Source organism: Balaenoptera acutorostrata, chromosome 14, assembly GCF_949987535.1.
Source record: "Balaenoptera acutorostrata chromosome 14, mBalAcu1.1, whole genome shotgun sequence".
Lineage (NCBI taxonomy): Eukaryota > Metazoa > Chordata > Mammalia > Artiodactyla > Balaenopteridae > Balaenoptera > Balaenoptera acutorostrata.
In genome coordinates this window covers 72,777,055-72,796,679 of record NC_080077.1, presented here as the reverse complement: position 1 = coordinate 72,796,679, position 19,625 = coordinate 72,777,055, and the positions used below count along the sequence as shown (strand labels likewise).

General features: G+C 42.1%; 1 long non-coding RNA gene across 6 annotated transcripts in view; it reads right to left on the bottom strand.

Annotated features, from left to right (window-relative positions):
- LOC103002909 (uncharacterized) overlaps positions 1 to 19,625 on the bottom strand; it is a 324,489-nt gene that overhangs the window by 148,137 nt on the left and 156,727 nt on the right. For 3 of the 6 annotated variants that reach the window (XR_009005216.1, XR_009005214.1, XR_452309.3), the window contains one exon: positions 5,920 to 5,968. The exons of 2 other annotated variants lie outside the window; for them this stretch is intronic. This is a non-coding gene — a long non-coding RNA (uncharacterized LOC103002909). Of the gene's footprint in view, positions 1 to 4,096; positions 4,195 to 5,919; positions 5,969 to 19,625 lie in introns of all 6 variants that reach the window. One more of the 6 variants, XR_009005217.1, reaches the window with a different exon arrangement.

The window sequence follows — 19,625 nt, the reverse complement described above, 5'->3', positions numbered from 1 at the left end:
TATACTGTATATATATGTGTGTATATGTCTGTACATATATAGGTCTGTTATATATATGTGTCTGTTTATATATATATATATATGTTTGTGTGTGTGAGTGTGTGTGTGTGTGTGTGTGTGTGTGTATAAAATGGCACAGATGGGAGTCAGTGACAGTTAACTGAAGAATTGTTTCTGAAGTTCGTCACTGAAAACTTAACTAAGAAAAGTGTGACATTCCAATAAAATAACTCAAGCCCCTATGCCATGGGCTTGTCTAAAATTACAAGTTCCCAGGAACTGAGAAGGAGTCTGCACTGTATCTGATTTATGTGCTTCGTCTGATTTGTCCATTCCTACCTGCCTCCAAAGTCCTTGGCCAGGTACTCAACAGAAAGTTCCAGCTAGCCACCTCATCTCTGAATTCCACCAGTTATCTTAAACTCTCTTAAGATGAGGACTCGGTTGGGCAAGGCTTCCATTGCACCTCCGTTGGTTGATGGAGCCTCAAGCCCAAGCCAACCAGATGCCTGGAGGTTCTGGATCCTCCCACTACACCTGGACCCAGATTAAGCCCTGTGCTTTGGGGCAATGTTTGCCACTGGGTTTGACTTTCCAGAAGATGCCCAAAGGGGCAATTAACACAACCCAGAGGGTGGGGGAGTTGATGCCCTAAGGGGCAAACTTTGGCCAATGAAAGACAAAAGACAGGAAGGAACCAGCAGATACATTTGTATGGGGTACTTGAAGGACTGTTCCAGGGTACTGAATTTCCAGGAAGTCTATCCAGAAATGAACCACAGGACAAAGCTCCAGGGTGTGTTTTCTTACAGCCAGCTTTGCAACATACTTTGTATTTGCTTTCCCTCTTTCCCTGCCTCATTTCCTTTACTCTTCACCTACAATAAAGCTAAGCTTTGCCTCAGTCTCTATTCCTAGGAAATGAGGGTCGAGGCAGTAATCAATGGCAAACGCCACCTCTTAACTGTCACCTGGTACAGAAGTCCTCTAGCTGAGTAATCCAGCATAGAAGACAGATATTGGGGGCTTCCCTGGTGGCGCAGTGGTTGAGAATCTGCCTGCTAATGCAGGGGACACGGGTTCGAGCCCTGGTCTGGGAAGATCCCACATGCCACGGAGCAGCTGGGCCCGTGAGCCACAATTGCTGAGCCTGCGCGTCTGGAGCCTGTGCCCCGCGACGGGAGGGGCCGCGATAGAGAAAGGCCTGCGCACCGCGATGAAGAGCGGTCCCCGCACCGCGATGAAGAGTGGCCCCCGCTTGCCGCAACTGGAGAAAGCCCTCGCACGAACCGAAGACCCAACACAGCCAAAAATAAATAAATAAATAAATAAATAAATAAAATCAAGTAAAAACTTTAAAAAAAAAAAAAAAAAAAAAGAAGACAGATATTGGGGAATTCAAAATGAAACAACTAACACTGAATCCTTTTATTTTATATCTTTGAATTATCCCCTCTACATTTCTATGGATGACCTACTATGAACCAGATAGTAGAGATATAGGGGACAAGAGAACTGTAATTCTTGTGAAACCTCACAGTCTAGTGGGGAAGAAAAAAACAAACCTAACAAAGTAAGTTTTTGTTGTAACTGTTAAAAAGGAATTAATGGTGCTTAGATGGAGATCTTGGTATGGATCCAAGGGAGGGATCATCAGTGAAATGATCAGAGGAGCTCGGTGATGTTTAAGCTGAGACTGAACAGGTAAGAGGAAACCTCTAAGCAAAAACCTGGGGATGGGAAGCACTTTGGAAGAGGATGTGCCAAGTTTCAGAGACGGAAATGAAGTGAGAAGGGTCAAGAAACTGAAAGAAGACCCATACGGCTAAAGGAGAACAAGAGGGGGCCACAGGTCCCAGACAGCACCAGGGAGCTGGCTAAGCAGAGGCTCAGTCGGACCTGCCAGGTCAGCCAAAATAAGGGGTTTGGAGTTTCATCTCATTTCCCTTGAATTTGAAAATATAGTCCAATGCCAGGGTTTAAATTATATTTTAAACCCAAATCATCTAAATGAGATACTTAACCTTCAAAGTGTTGACTTTAAGGAGGCCCTGGTTAGCACAACTTGATCAATGAGGGTGGCAGAAAGAAGGCACAATGGGGAAAAATTCTCAACCGTCAGAACTTTGAATTCTGAAACAGAAGTCATGATTCTATTTATTTTACGACAGTTTGAACATGTAAGATGCGCGTCATCATTGAAAGGAAAAGATTCCTTCTACCACACCCAATTATCCTGTGGCCTCAGGGCCCCAACATTTGGGTCTCCCTGCCACAGAAACCCTTCATTTCTAGAATAGCAACTCATCTTCATCACCAATGGTCACTAAGTTAACCGAGTGTGACTCGACTAAAGCAGGCCTTCACAAGGTCTTCAAACAACACACGGTTCCAGCTCTAATCCCTTGGATTAGAGACTAAATCGAGCCCTTTGATTTGGACCCTGTCTTCATGCTTACTTGGAAAGCTGGGTGAGAGGAACAGGGGAGAGATGTCAATCCCTTACTCATACTTAAAACTGACAGCCTCCTTGTCTGTCTGCTCCTTTCGGATAGCATATCTTCTCTAGAAATTCCACTTGGAAAACTCAGGCACTATCCCTTTGTACAGTACAGCACTCCCTCCTTCAGGAAACCTCCCCCAGATTAATTGGCACTAATACAGCCCTTCACAGCTGTATACAAGATGTTGGGGAGTGCAGCAGAGAGAGAGGAGATTATGGTTGCCTGCACACTGTCATTGCTTAGTAAGAGCAGACTCCTTCCTTCAGAAATGGCATGATAATGAAATGTAATAGCAGAACCTCTTGGCAATCAATGCCATGGTGGAAATAAGTGCACATCTCAGTGACAATAACAAAGATGGAATGTGAAACAACAAAGCCCTCTCTCTCTTGGCCAGAACTCTCGAGAGCAGCTCATTACTTTAACCTTTCCACCTTCACTGGAGCACAATTAGAAACATGCATTTCCACGGGCATTAAATCCACTCGTTTGCTCGCTCTGCCCTCATTAGAACACTCAGTGGGGCCCAATTAGCTGGATGGCCATAAACAGATGTTTGTGACTTGAGAAAACAGAAAGAGAACATTCTTGGAGCCAAAAGAGAATGGAGAAAATCCGGCACACCCCATCTTATTCATTACCTGAAATCTAGAGTTTTCGTTTTGACCTGAGCCTATAGTTTTCGCTTGGATAGGAAGAAACCTATGGCCAGAAACATGGAGTTCTCCTGCTGCAGAAATCAATATCTCATGTGGGTCATGGAATATTTTTTAACTTTAGTCAGTCTTCTAAAATTGACTTTGCAGATGGTCTGCATCCCTGGAAAAGAAGCCAGAAGATTTGGCCACTTTCCTGCTTGACCACAAGGGCTGGAGGTGAGTGGTGTCTGCCCCAGGTAGGGAATACTTGCTCCACATCACCACTATCCCCACCACCCTGCTCACCTCCAGGACCTGGCCCACTTCTCTTGTTCATGTAGTCTGCCTTGTACCCATAGGGGTAGACTCACAGCTCTACAGCTTATCTGTTTGGACAACTTAATCAACTTCTCTGTGCCTCAGTTTTGTTTTGTTTTTTTAACATAAAATGGGGTTATAATATTCACCCACTGGATTGCTGTTAGAATTAAATGATTTAAAACACAAACAGTCATCCCTTGTATCCATGGGGGATTGGTTCCAGGACCCCCCCAGAGATACTAAAATCTGAGGATGCTCAAGTCACTTATATAAAATGGCACAGTATTTGCATATAACCTACACACAACCTCCTATATTCTTTAAATCATCTCTAGGTTACTTTTTTTTTTTTAACATCTTTATTCTAGGTTACTTTTATTACCTAACACAATGTAAATTACTATGTAAATAGTTTTAAATATTTTATAAATGTTATGCAAATAGTTGCCAGAGCACAACAAATTCAAGTTTTGCTTTTGGCAACTTTCTGGCTGTTTTTTTCCCCCCCAAATATTTTTGATCCTGGGTTGGTTGAATCCATGGATACAGAACCCATGGATTTGGAGGACTGACTGGATATTGTTAACAATCGTGTGTGACACATAATAAGTACTCAATAAATTTAGCCATTACCTGGTCATCATCATTTGAGCAGGAATCAGGTTTCTCTGCAGCAGAGACCATTCACCTTCCGGGGCCTGCCTGTCTCAACACCATGCCTTCCCGGTGGTCTTCATAGGCCCATCAGGAAGAGGGGAAGATGAAGAAGCCTCTTACTAAAATGCACATAACGGGGGGAGTGTTTTCCTTTTCTTAACTTATTCAAATGATTGGTTAAGATCACTCTATGGAACACTTTCTAATTAAGGTCCTCAACCAGGTGTAGTATCATTACTCCTCTCAGGGGCATTTGCAAATGTGTGGGTATTTTTAGGCTGTCACAGTGATGGGGTGTGACAGGCCACTAACAGTGGGCAGGGACCAAAAATGTTAAATGTCCTATTAATGCTTGGGAAAGTCAGACACAGCTAACTAATGTCCATTTCAAAATGCCAAGGACAACCCCACTGGAAAACACCAAATGATTTCGTATTTTTCCTGTTCAAATAGAGCATGAGCAAAATCTTCCCTGAAGTGTAACAAGTGCATTCTGATAGACTGTGGTTAGTTAACATTTGACCCCAGCCCCAAATATCACTGTCAGAAAGTCGTTCAGTTGAATTTTCAGCTAAGAAGGTGCACCAGTTGTGCCAACGGCAGCATCTATTTAAGATGTTCTTCTATAACTTCACTTGAATAAGCCCACATGGTTCCACAGTTTCTCCTGGGTACTCCAATTCCCCCTTTATGTGGAGGTACAACCAAAACCCTAGTATGTACTAGTTCCTATCCTGAGTGCTGGGAAGATACTTTAGTAAATCAAATGGATGAGACTGATGTTCTCATCAGGCTCCCATTCTAGCAAGGGGAGACAAATAATAAATGAGCGAATAAATTACGAAAAATATAATTTCAGAGCTTAAGAAGGGCCATGAGTGCAATAAGTCTTTCTATGCTGGGATGTGGGATAGGGGTCCCGAGATGGGGCAGTCAGGAATAGCTTCCCTGAGAAGGTGTCACTGGAGCCGATTTCTGGATGACAAGAAGTAACTGCCCATGGGAAGATGCATGGTGGTAGAGCACCCTAGGCAGAGATAATAGCAAGAACAAAAGCCCTGAGTTGAGATGAAGCAGGCATGTTTCAGGAAGAAAAAGCATCCAATGTGGCTGAGCAAGGGGGGAAAGAATACAAGATAGAGTTGGAGAGGTAAGTTGGGACCAGAAGGTCATTGCAGACCATAGAGAGATGCTGGATTTTATTCAAGGTGCAGCAGAAAACAATATGAGAAATGTGTGCAGTGTGAGAAAATGGATTGTAAGGGACCAAATCAGAGGCAGGGATACCAGTTAAAAGGCTGTTGGACAAAATTTTGGATTAATGGCTCCTAAAATCCATTTCAACTCCAAAATTCTAACTTCATCCTATGGTATCATGACAGGCAATGAATACCAGACAGAGCCATAGAAAATGGAGTCTTGGGATAACATGACCAACTAAGGCCCATTTGCTGGCAGGATCTCTTTTCACCAAAGACATCAATACTCCAGAGAGACTACAAGGACCCTGTAGTTTTCTGTCCTCATCCTCTGCAATCTTGTCAGAACCAACAGTGGTACTAGTGGACTCGTTGTAAGTGTTTAAAATCAGAAGGCTTCTACATCTGATGCATCAACCACAAATATTTCTAATTGCTTACATTGGACACAAAAGGTAGAGGGTACTGATTTTTTTTCCATTGTGATCGTTAAGCAATTTGGTTTTTTCCAAGCTCCCCCTTAATGGTAACTTCGAACAAGAAATACATGTTATAAAGTGCACTGTCCCCCTCCCCCAAGAGCAGATGATTCACACTCACCAAGAAACAGCATCTGGCAACCATTACTGTACTTGGTTCACAGCTGCTCCTAGAGGAGTTAAAAGGACTGTGAGGCAGGACACGGAAATCAATTTTAACTCTTATTTTAATTATTGGTTGCTTTCCTTTAATATGTGGTTATGTTTCATAAACATCTTGCATTAGGTAGGCAGCAGATCGTTCCCTGATTAAAGGGCCCAATTTTTTAATTTATGCTTCCATCCAAATGATTGGCTTCCATGCCAAACAGAACTTGCCTTCGTCGGGGTACTTGCCTAAGCTTAGAACTTTCTTCCATGTGGATATTTGGTTATTCTGGAGAAGGACATTCAAACCCCTCCACCCAGGTGTCATAAGCTCTCATCACATAGCAAAGCAACTTCCCTGGGACAAGGTGCCTCCTGTTGAGGGCAAAATGATCATTGCTGGTTGCTATGCAATTTATGTAAGAAACTCTATGTAAGAAACTCTAAAGAAATTCTTTAATGTTGACATTTCCCTAAGAAACAGATAAGACTAAGAATAATTTTTGGCTTCTGCGCTCATTCAAAAATATAATCAGGGTTGACATAGAGCCCTGCAATAAGAGAGAGAAAGAGAGAGAGAGAGCATGCATTAAATAGTGAAACAGAATAAAAACAAGGGAGAAAGCATCTCTCCCACTGTCAGCAGCAGCTCTCCATCCTCACATTCTTTGAGACACCCCCATTCCCCACTTTCCCAACTTCCCTTGTCGTTATGGGTGACCTAGTTTTGGCCAAAGGGATACAAGAAAGAATCTGCTCTGATGATTTTACTTTCCTGATAAAAGTAGCAGATGCAGCTAGCTTCACTACCTTGCTTGACCTGCCTTCCTGCCTCATGCTTTAAACCCCAAGATGGATGCAGCTATAGCTGCACTGAGAGGATGAGGGAAAGAACTGCCAACATTTTTGGCCCCCACACATCGTCCAATGAAGTTACAACGATCACAAAATGCTCATTACACAGGATACCAGGGATGGGTGTTTCCCTAAAGAAAAACATGCATCTTTCTCAATGTTTTTAATGCAAAAGCACAAGGGTGTTCCATTTTAAGCAGTTGCAGGATTGAATTGTGGAACAAAGACAAGAGCAAATGACCTGGAACAATAATTGTCATCATAGTGGCCCCTTTGATTAGACTGCCCTCAGGGAATCACAGAGATGCCAATCTACAGTCCTGATACTGTGAAGTCACTGAACAAGGATCAACAATTGCCGACCTCCTCACTTGTTATGTAAGAAAGTAAAGTCCTATTTGATTTGAGCCACTTTGGTTAGGTGTTCGTATCTGACACACCTTGGTTCCACACTTGAGTAAGTCCACAATTAGCTATGGGTCCCAGGAAGATCAAGAGCCCCTTCTGGCTCAGGATCCAGCCTGACATCTCCTTAGAATACTCCTCCAGGAAAAGAATCTTATAACTTGTCAGCCAAAGTTTATTGTTTCTTGGCACTAAACACTGATGTTGTCTGTGACAAACCTTGATTAGATATCGCATTGGTCAGGATCCAGGCAGGAAAAGAGAGCCCATGTTAAGTAGTTTGTAGGGAGGATTTAATATCAGGACATAGTTACAAAGGCACTGGGAGAGCTGAAAAGCCTGGTTAGAAAACCAGGTCAAGTAACAAAGCCAGAAGCTAAAGCCGGCCCCAGGGCTGAAGGCACCCAAGAAAGGGAGTGAGGGCTGCCCACAGAAAGCAGCACAGCAGTGAAGCCCTCCCAGAGGGAGTGAGATCCCAAAGGGAAGGTCTGTCAAGAAGGAGCTGGAGCCTTCGAGAAAACACTGCCTCTGAGGTCATCTGGAAGGAAGAGAGAAGGAATAAATGCCCTGACTTGGCCCTTTCTCCTACCTCTCAGCTGCCCTCCAGCGCCTCCCATTGGCTGAACCTGATAGTCTTCAGGAGTCAGCCCCTCAGTCCACATTGGAGAAGGAAGAGCAGAGCGTGGGTTTGAAAGCAAACAGCTGATGACTAGCACTGACTTTCGTGGCTGTTAATAGGGAAGCATGCATAATAATACCTCAATGGCTTTTTTAGCCAGTGACGTTTTTGGTCCCCCCACCCCCGCATTCTCCAATGAAGTTACAATGATCACAAAATGCTCATTACACAGGATACCAGAGATGGGTGTTTCCCTAAAGAAAAACATGCATCTTTCTCAATATTTTTGATGCAAAAAGCAAAAGGGAGTTCCATTTTAAGCATTTGCAGGATCGAATTGTGGAACAAAGAAAAAGAAGAGCAGATGACCTGGAAGCATAGTTGTCATCACAGCGGCCCCTTTGATTAGACTGAAATCATCAGGAAAGAATTCCCCCCTTGGCCTGTCTCCATGATGCTCTTCTCCGAACACGAGAGAGACCCAAGCCCCATGCTTCCAACCTCAGTGGAGAAGAAAGACGGGCAAGAGGAATTTCAACATCATCGACCACAGAAAACTTAGCATGAAGGATTTGTAGAGTTGAAAAAAGACTAACATAAAGTAAGACTTTGTTGATCAGTGTCTTGAAATCCATGAAGCTTTATAGAAATAATACGGATTGATGATTGATAGATAGATAGATAGATAGATAGATAGATATGTACATAGGTAGGTAGATAGATGGATACATAGATAGATAGATAGATAGATAGATAGATAGATAGATAGATAGATAGATATAGATAGATAGATAGATAGATAGATACGTATGTAGTTAGGTAGATAGACAGATGGATACAAAGATAGATAGATATAGAGATAGATTCTATTCTCTCAATTGATTTTATGATCTTACATTTAACATCTCTAAAAAATGGGCATTTAACCTCAGTTTGAATCTTTACAGTTCCAGAGTGCTCAGGATTTCATGGAGTGGCTTGTGTTGAAGCCTCACGGCTCTGCAGGTTAGGAAGCCAAGAGTCTTCACGTTTTTTTCGACCCTGTGGTGGGGCTCTTGCCCCACTGCCTCCACCTTATGCCTCATCCAAGTAGGTGAAGCCCTCTACCACGCCACCTCAGCTCCACGCTTAAGGCAGTCCTATCTCCTCAACCAAAGCTGCTCTTCCTCACACTTACTTAACATCTGGCATCTGGAATGGGACCTGATTATGTAGTTGTTGAGTGGTCAGTACAGAGTACAGGGTGACTCACTTCTCGTCTGTAGAATCTCAGATTGTATTTACTTTTTATCATACATGGTTCTTTCCCACAGGAACTGAGATAATGCTTGCAAGAACTTAGGAGTGCTTGAAAACAGTCTTCAGCAAGCATAGGCTGGTACTGGTGTCATTTTTATATTATTTTTGTACTATTTATATAGTATTGTGGTCTATTTTCATTATTAACTGCTCACAAGCACAGTGTCATCATTCAATAGTTGTGTTACTGGCTTTTCAACACAAATACATAATTGTTCATTTTTAAACGTCAGCACATGATTTTGGCCCCTCTTTTAAAGCTTGTCACTGGAATATTTAATTCCTCTTTGCACTGCTGCAACATTCCAGATCTGTGCTTGCCTCAGGTCTGACTAGTCTTCAATGGCTCCCCAGCCAGGGCAGGGACAGAGCCCCCTGGTATTCAGCAAGCCATTCATATCTTGGTTGCCATTGATCCATTAATCAACCCACTTTGGGAGCAACTGTTCAAGCAACTATCAATGGGCCAAGATAAACAATCATTACCCACATTTCTCCATATTGTACATGAGGAAATCCCCAAGGATTTGCTGAAATCCTTGGACTTCTAGCTTAGGGACCATGCCAGTTTTGGGCAGCTGCAGGAATACTATTATGAGTAAATTACTCAACCCCTGAATAGTTGAGATCTTTAACTATTTGGAAAGTGGTTCTACCAAATGAAATTAAGAAAAATGTATTAACCCCACTAAAAAAAAAGTTAAGTTCAGTTTTGTGAAACTTATTTTTATTAAACTCTGGATCCTGGTTACTACATTGTTTCCCATTCTGTTTACAAGTGATCTGTTTAATTAGCTACACTAGAAATTTTCCAGGAATATATCAATATTTCTCTTGAACCAACCCATTCTTCCATTTTGAAAATGAGGACATTTTTTTCCTGTCGCAAGTATTCTGATACATACCTCTTCCATTTTGCATTTATCAGAATTTTGCAAAGAGGAAACCAAAGAATTCAGTACCTCTGGAAGATTGTGTATATGAGTTTCTATATATAGAACACAAGGATGGTTTAAGAGACCAGCACTACTCAAAAGAAGACTAATATATTTGATTTATTATCATGATAATCCTAACAAGATGAAGCTACTTAAGTTACCATGCATTGGAAGGCAATTTTTTAAATGACGATCCATGTTGATAGAAATTTCTAGTTTTTTTCCCCCGGCTGCTAACAAAATTTTTTTCCTAAGCAAATGCTTGGTGGCTTTGCAAAATACAGCTTTTTAGTTTGAAATTCCAGGATGGATTTCACTAGTTAGTTGCTCTTTGGCCACACGGATAGCAAGATTTATAGGTGAAAAAAATGCAGGTGCAACATACACCTTGAGGTGGTGTTGAGCATCCGTTCATTGTTTGTCTCCAGACTCTTCAAGACACAGACATGTGGCGATTTGGCCTGAACACAGAGAGGAGAAATTATGATATCCCAATTCCCTGGAGATCTTACGATTCCTTAATGAAGTAGCAAATGGTGAGGATTCTTTTCGTAATTATAGAAAGTTTTGTTTCATCATACTGGACTTGTTTTTTATTAGATAAAGGAAGAATTGAATTGCGCCATCACATAATAGCACTCTTTACCTCTGATTTCTCGAGGAAATCACAGGATCATGAGCCTCTTTGGGGTTCAGTCTGAGTTGTCATCTTTCTAACTCTTAAACTTGAGGAGAGGAAGACAACAACAAAGGATATTTACATTTTCAGTCCCTTTGGGTGAGTTCTCATTGTATCCAGGCTAACATAAACATAAGTTATAAAAATAATGTTTCTGGATAATTTTACACTTCCTTAGTATAAGAGGAAAATATTAACAACAGCTACCTTGGAACAAGCATTTCCTGTGATGTTTCACTTAATTGTCACAAAAACCCAATGAGGTAGGTATTATTACTGTCCTTATTGTATAGGTGAGGAAGCTGAAGCTTGGGTAGGTGAAGTAACTTGTCATGGTCACGTGGTTAGTAAGTAATGTAACCCATGCTGTCTTATGCCAAAGTCTAATTGCTTAATCTTTGTATTATGTTGCTTCCTGAAGACCTGATCAAGTCACCAGGACCAGGAACTTGCTAATGCATCTAGTTAGTAAAGAGAGGGGAAATAAGGGGTGGGGGTGAGGTGGTTTAGGAAAAGCCCTTATGTGTCTTCATTAAGGCAGAATGACAGAGGTTCTCCTGAGGCTTTACAAGTACTGGTGGGACTGGGTTCCACTCTCCACATCCCAGCAGAAGATGTTATTATTGGAAAATCTTGCCCATCACTTGAGGCTAAGACAGAGGAGGTGTCATTGACAAAACTTGCCCTGAAGCTGTGTTTGATGTTGAAAGTCTGTCATTAAGGACTCGGCTAGCTGGCCATTGCCGTCATTGGGTTGAGATTTACTCCTCACTCAGGAGTTACACTTTTATTTCAGGATAAGTCCTGCCTGCATTCTGAAAAGAACTCATTCTGAGTTCACAGACCGCACCTGCAAATACACAGTCCAGTGACCATCGGTCCTGGTATTTTTTTTTTTAGTCTATTTCCTGTAAGAATCTATCAGCAACACACCTACCGTGTGCCAAATTCATATGTACACAGGTCCTCCAGCTGCAGCTGAGTCCCAGCGTTCCTCAGTTTACTTCACATTTGACTCACGTCACCAACAGAAAAACCACTTCTAACTTTAATGTGAAACGCTGTCAGACACAACCTCGTGATTTGTCCATGAGCTCATATGTTGCTCTCGAGCCCAAGTCAGCACTTTCTCCATATGCCTCCTACAAGCCAGACTTTCATTTGGCTTTGGCTGTGAAGAATAATTAAGGTTTGGGAGAGGCAAGATGGTCTTGCCAACTCAGCCGCTCTTGAGAGCAAGGACTCCTCAAGCTGTTAGCACAGCACAGAGGAGCCAGAGGTGTCCATCCAGAAACACCCAGGGAGGCAGTGGCCACCTCCCCCCAGGCCACAGTTAGGAATACCGTGCAGTACCACGGCAATCCAGTGCATACACGCGATATGCATGTGTGTGTATGTGGGTATGCATGTGCACACACATGTGTACTGAAACCAAACTTGCGTTTGCTCTTCTGTTTCATTTGTTATAACATGTTGGCCATTGGATTAGCTCTTATGGCCTCTGTAACAAATTGCTAAAAACTAGTAGCTCAAAACCACATAACTAGTATCTTACAGTTCTGAAGATCAGAATTCCAAAATCAAGCCTCACTGGGCTAAAACCAAGGCATTAGCAGGGCTGGTTCTCTCTGGAGACTCTATAGGGAGAATCCATTTCCTTGCCTTTTCCAGCTTGAAGAGCTCACGTGCATTCCTTGGCTCGTGGCCCTTTTTCTCACATAACTCCAACCACCTCTTGCTTCTGCTGTAAAAGCTTCTACTTCCCCTTTGGTCTTCTTGCCTCCCTCTTAAAAGGACCCTTGTGATTCTATTGGACCCACACGGAAAATCCAGAATAATCACCCTTTCTGATGATCCTTAATGACATCTGCAAAGTCCTTTTTGCCACGTAACATACTCACAGGTTCTGGGGATTGGGATGTGGACATCTTTCGGGGGGGGATCATTATTCAGCCTACCATAACCATGAACAATAAATTGATTTTTCAACTCACTAATGGGTTGCAGGCTGCAGTGTGAAAATCACTGGTCAAGCATATGTCATCAGGCATCCGAGATGCAGGGGATCAGGGAGCATGCCGCCTGCCTGTGGGAACCAAGGGGCATGGGCATGTAGCAAGCATCCCAGGCACAGTGTTATGTATGATACATAGTCCACCCCTTCCTTCGCCAGTCATGACTCACTGTGAATTAAGGGCTATGGGCCCCACTTTAGAGATGGGAAAGCAGGCTCAGAAAGGCTAGAGAACTGCCCCAAGAGCACACAGCCAGGAAGGGGCAGAGCCCATATTCAGACCTGAGTCTCTCCACCCTTGATGACCAGGTTCTTTCCTCCATGTCTCGTGGTGGCTTCTGTCATGTCCTCCTTAACCCGCCTCCCAAAGCCAGGACTCAAGTGTTCTCTCCAATCCACTGGGTCATCATGTAGGGGAGCAGTCTTCCCCAGCAGGGCTTATTTCCTGGGAATTCCTAAGGTCGGATGCTGCTACCTTCTCGTCCCATAAACCTCCCTATAGCAGAAGAACACTAATTCTCCCTCTCCTCACTTCAAAACAAACACAGCACCAGCACTTTTGAATATAAGACAGAGTCAGCTAGCTTTTAGTTTGGATTTAACAATCCCAAGAAACCTGGTTGAAGCTGAAGTTTAAGTCAGGAGTGAGGCAAAGTTGAGCACAAATTTAATATAAGCTATGGAATTTTATCTCAAGGTTTATTTCTATGTTTTCAAATAGACTTGGAGAAGAATGCTCTGGCAATCCTTTTGAAAACTTTCTAAAGATGACTGACATTGAACAAAGTCAAGGTTAGAGCTGTTGAATAATATGGCAGACAGTGCCTTGGGCTACAAAGGCCGTCACTCCATGGGGTGTGTGGCTTGAGTGCTGAAGTGGAACTCAGGAACCCTGTGGTCTAGCCCCAGTCTGCTGCTAACGAGCCACGTGACCTTGGACTTAGGGTTGTAAACTCTCCAGCCTTCAGAGAGGAGACAGAGTGCAGAGGTTAAACCTGGGCTTTCTGCAGCCAGATTAAATCTGAGTTCCAAACTCCAAAGGGCCCCTTTCAAATGTATTAATTAGAAAATAGATTCCCATTGTGAAAAAGTTTTCCTGTCATTTTCATGTAACTCCCTGATAGAAAGAGAGAGCTAAGGCAGAATGGATGTCAAAGATAGTCATGGTTTAAAATATGAGAGAGACCTCTCCGGGGACTATGGCCACAGCACTGTCCCCTGCCCCAGAACCCCACCAGATCACCATTAACCAGACTCAATAATATCAACACACTTCTAGGGAAGACAATCTCTTTGTCACTCTGGCAAGTTGAAAGGTCAAAATCGACTGCTGCTTCATGAGATGAAAACCGTTTCAAAGAAATTTGGATTAAAATTTTAAAAAAAACCTATGTGTCAAAAAACAAAGATGTGCTCTAGGACAGCACAAAAAGTCTGAGAAACCAGCAGCAGCCTTATATGAATAAGGTTTAGCACATAGTGGGTGCTCGTCAAATGTCTGTTAAATGAATGAGCTTGTAGTATGATAGGCCAGCCAAAAGGTCAGCAGTGTCTAGTTGGAAAAAGTCACTGGCATATCATGAAATAGGAGGAGAGTGGTTAGGGAGCTCTGATATGATTTCACTGGGAGATGTACATGGTCTTTCAGGCAGTTTTTGAAAAGAAGTTCAAAATAAGGAAGATACTAGAAAGCTCTGCCAGCTTCAATCCACCCCAATCGTTTTCCTTTGACAGGCAGGGAAGAAAGTGGGAAGGAGAAAAAGATGCAAAAGATCACCCTAGAATTCTTGGCTGTCCTACAACATGGTGAAAAGGTTTTAGGTTCTTAAAATAAATGGAGTGGAAAAACATTCAACCTCCTCTCCATACTGCTTTCCGGCTTTTCTTGTCTGGACCTCCAGCACAGTGTGTGAATAATCAGAGGCAAAAAAAAGAAAGAGAAACTAAGTTAAGCTAACGGAGAACCCGGAAAGGGTTAACCAATAAGGAAAGGGAGTCTTGCTGAAGTCTTGTTTAAGAAGCAAAGAAAGTTGAGAGCTGAAAGGGGAAAAAAAGAAAAAGGAAAGAAAGAAAGGAGAGATGTTATTTCATCCTAGAAACAAAACTCATAGAAATGGGATAAAGAGGGGGAGAACTGAGTGATAGCCTGGAAATTTGCTAGTAATGAGACGTCTATTTCCCTAGAGGCAACTCATCGTTTCAGAGCAGATTGGACCACGCTTGAGATGCTGTTTCTTAGAGAACAGCTCGTTTCAGTGACAATGAGCATTTCTGGTTGAGTGCGAGAAGACATGAGGGCATCCTTTATTTTCCTAAGAGGAAATTGAACCTAGGCATCATAAGACTTCAGCCTGTGCCTGTGCATGAAAAATATAAGCCAAATGCTTTTGAAGAGAACCAGAAGTATGCTGTCCTTGTGACAGAGAAGTGTCCAAGAACAAAGACAGAGTATTTTGGCATGCCATTCCTACCCCATGGATTCTTTGTTGTGATACATTTTATGACCAACTTTAAAGACATTGACCTGCTGATCTCGTTCTGGTTTTCATTCGCTACATCCTTCTTAACATAAGAAAAAGTCCCTTAGGATAAGCAGGATTTTCATTTCTAGAAAAAAAGTTACACAGAGCCCCAGGATCCTAACAGTCTCTCTCCTGCCATATAGAGCTCTAAATGTACAAAGAAGGGAAAATGGCATCAGGCAACAGAGTTGAGAGCATAGCAAGAGTCCCACTTGTGTGTTGTCCCATGGGTAAAATTAGAGATCAAATCCACAAAGACACCTCAAGTCGCCTTACCAGATGCCATCCACTTGGCAGAAGGCTGACTTATGGGAGAAGTCACTTTTCCAGTGAACAAAATTTCTAATTAACATTGAAAATGCATGGTAGCTAAGTCTGTAGTGAAGACAGGCCATCTCCTCCTTCTTCTTAGCTGGAGCTAGATTAAGCTGTGAAAAGGGGACAGGATAATTGCTCATGGTGAGGACATGGTGTTTCCTCCTGCACAGACATAGAATCAGGCTGTCTTAACCTCCCGGTTCAGCAGTAAACACCACTTCACAGACTAATTTACAGTCAAGAGTCACAGAAGGCTGTGGAATAAACTCTCAGTGCCACAGGCCCAGCGGTTCAGTTCCCAGAGAGCAGCTTCACTATTTCAAGTCAGCAAAAATCCTTTTGCACTTACCACAAACTAAAATGAGATTGAAATAAGGGCTATGCACTCAAAACATTGAACACACCAGCTAATAAAAAATACATTTGTGACTGGTCATAAAAACAGAGAATGTAATTGGCTATACCCTAGAAGTATCGTTTAATTTGCAATATTAGGGAAGACAGAGGCTTCCATAATATTGACTTTGCTAACACGTCTACATTTTTCTGTCCACCATAATCACGCGTCAGTCAGCGACACCTAACTCCTGTAGCTGCCAACAGGCCTTGACTCAGGTGGTGGGAGATGTGCTGGCTGCAGTCCAGCACCAGATAATATTTGCCTTCCAGATACCATTGGCTTGGGGCAGCCCGGGGTGAGGATGGGTGTTCTGTTACTAAGAGACAGCTCCTTCATGGCCCCATCATTCTTGCCATTTGGACGCCCAGGGGGACTTTCTGAAGGACATGGGATTGTTCTTCAGTTGCCTCCTTTGCTCGAAAGCCTTCTATAAGCCTAGAACCCAACACAGTCCAGTAGGGGAGGTCACAGAAGTAGATACACCCTCTGTGGGGACTGTGTTTTCTTCTGCCCAAAGCAGACCATGTAGAGGCAGAGAGGCTGTGATTTGACACTGGCTGGACATCAGGGACCATCCGAAAAGGGCTGTGGGCTGTGGATGTACTGGACATGAGGTGTGTGCTGTGAGATTTGGAGAAAGGGCCATAGACAGAGACAGAAAAGAGGCCTGATCAGTGGGAGGAGAGATGAGACAATCGTGTAGATGGTTTTACCCACAGTCAAACATGAATCATTTGTAGATTATTATTCTCTGATTCTCCACTCAAGGTATGAAGAGACAAAACAGGTAGCTGGGTCATGTTTTTTTCCCCAAATCCACTTTTTTTTACACATTCCTCTGTTCGGTCAAGATTTTCAAGGACAAAGACTGTGTTTTATTACTACTATCAGTCCTTAGGATCCCAAAATGCCTATTATAGAGACTCAATCCTTGTCAAATGAGTGAGTGAGTGAATGAAATGAATGAAAGAAATACCCTATTGAAAGACTGAAAAATAAATAGGCTGATCTTACATTTTCAAGATGCATGGTAACTACAAAAATCCTATTTTTATGTTTTTCACCAATGAAGGGAAAATGACTGGTAAATTAATTCCAATGAGAATAGTTCAGATAAAATACTTCTTATTTTTCCTAAACAAGTACGGCATAAAGAATATTATTTAAAAGATTATTGATTATGAATAACAAATAAGAAAAACTATTTTTACTTCAGAAATAGTGATTTGATCTCTCAAGTAACATTTTTGTGAAATAAACAAGACAACTTTAAATGGCAAACAACGCTTATTTTGATAACTTTACATTGAGACTACTGTGCAGGGTAAGAACATTAGTTTTAGTGAGCATTTATTTTAAATTTTTGAAATTAGCAGTAACTCAGCATTAAAAAAAGTCAAATGATACCAAGCTGCAATTTCCTCAAATTGGCCATACTCATATTATTTTTTTTTTAAAGCGAGATCTTTTTCAAAATTTTAGTACTAGTTCTATAAATTCCCGACGATACACATGAGTACAAAACTTATAGTTGATCCTTGAGGGAAGCATAGCTATACTCGATAATTTATAATTTTGTAAATCATACTGGTTATGCAGGCAAATCTACTTAAGTATGTTTAACTTCCTTAATATGCTTAAAGGGCCTCTTTAAGAATTAAGCTTCCTCATCTTATAAACCAGTTTTAAATGATTGCACAGTAGCAGGGAGATGTGGTACTAAAATCAAAGATTTTAATAAAATATATGATTCAACAGTAGCTGGATATTTTGTGTTTTCAAAGTTATTAAAATTCCTTTATTTTTTTAGTTGCAAATCCTGCTTTGACTGCTGGCAGGATTGCAGCCAGTAAGGTTTATCCAAGAATTAACTATTGCTCTTAAAAAAAAAAAACTTTTCAAACAGTTTCAATAAATAAATTCCATTGTCAAAAAGATATATATTTTTTAAATAAATTTATATTTTATACAGTTAAAAAGATTATAATTTATGGTCACGATGTTCAATGATTTTTCATAAAATTTTTCTTTTGTCCTTAAGAAGAAAATATTGTCTATCTCTTCTTCCTGAAGTTTCTAGAGAAAGCAATCGGTCAATGAAATACACCGAAATACTTCTAAACTTTAAAAAACAAGAAAGGAAAATCATTTCAGTGGAATGACCATTTTAACATGGATAGCCACGATCAAGCCACAAATAAGCTACCTAAGTCCCTGAGGGGTACATCACACCCCCTGTTCCCTGGAGTGTGCATTTTCACACGTGTGCACATGAACATTTTAGCAACGGCCTCTTAAGTAAGGGTGAGCTACTTTCAAACCTTGTCAGGAATCATTCACACACCCTCCTCAGGTCAAACACGGCAGCAATTTTAAAGTGAACATCAGCACTGCACACAACTGTAGCTGGGGGGAACGATGGTAACCCTAAGCCCCCGGCTCTCACAGCTTCCCTTAATTTAAGGCTCTGGCTGGAGCAGAGGTGAGAGTTGAAACAAGTAACGCCAAGGTGGTGAACAGTTCCGTCCAAACACACAGATCGTTTCTGTGGTGTAAGAAAAGGGGAGAATTAATCAAGGTAAGGAGCCAATTTTGAGTCTTTTAATGTCTTTTCATAATCAGTTAATAAATACCTTAACAATAAAATTGAATTTAAGCTTTTAATAGGCCAGGTTGGCTAGAACCTAAACAAAGGAATTAGCAGCTCCAGGCTTTTGTGCCCTAACCGTTCACTGTTTGGTGCCGGGAGAAACAAAGCACTTCAAGTGCAGATTTTTGTGTGTGCCTCCCCATAATAAACGCTTGTAATATCCCCAATTTCTGGCGTGTAAGACGCAGATCTTATTTATCACAGTATGAGACACACCTGGCACGCGGATCAGGAAACAACTGTTTTACTTCATTTCTGTCATCACCTTCCAACAGATTTCTTTCACATTCCAATTTGGATGGGAGGACTTGACTTTCTCTCCATAAGTTCCCCATTAACAGTTTCACAGCAGAAGGCGCCATTGGTCCGTTTCCTCTCGCAGCGATTAATTACCCAGAGCGGCCTGTTTTGACTCCGCAGCGGCGGGCGCGTCAGGTCCCTGGCATTGACTCCCATCTGCCAGCAACATCTTTATCGTCATGCCCCGCATCCCGGGGCGGAGCAGTGAATTGTCAGAATTCCTCGGAGCGGGAATGACGAACGCGGTGTCAAGTCAGCAGCACAAATTACCAACTTCAACTCCCTTCAGTCACCTTTATTGATGTGTGTTTGATGGGAGGGAGGCCTTTTTGAAGGTCGTGTCACTGTAGGGCGTTCGGCACATGAAAGGCACCATGACCCACGGCAGGCGGATCGGACTGGGAGTCTTGAGCTCGGGGAGCCCCTGTGAACAGCTATGCACTAATAAACCTTGAAAAGCTTGAATTACACTATAACCCACAAAAATTTTCAAATTAATAAGGCATATTTAGAGGCCTCCCGTGGATAGTGATTTTCTTTCGTTTCATTCCCTCTTGTGGCCAATTAGATAGACACCCCTGCACACAGGCGCACGCTCTGCGGGGAAAAACGAGGAAAAAAGTTTAACTTTGCTTTTGAAAAAAAAAAAAAAAGTGGCAGTATATCATTCCTCCATAGACA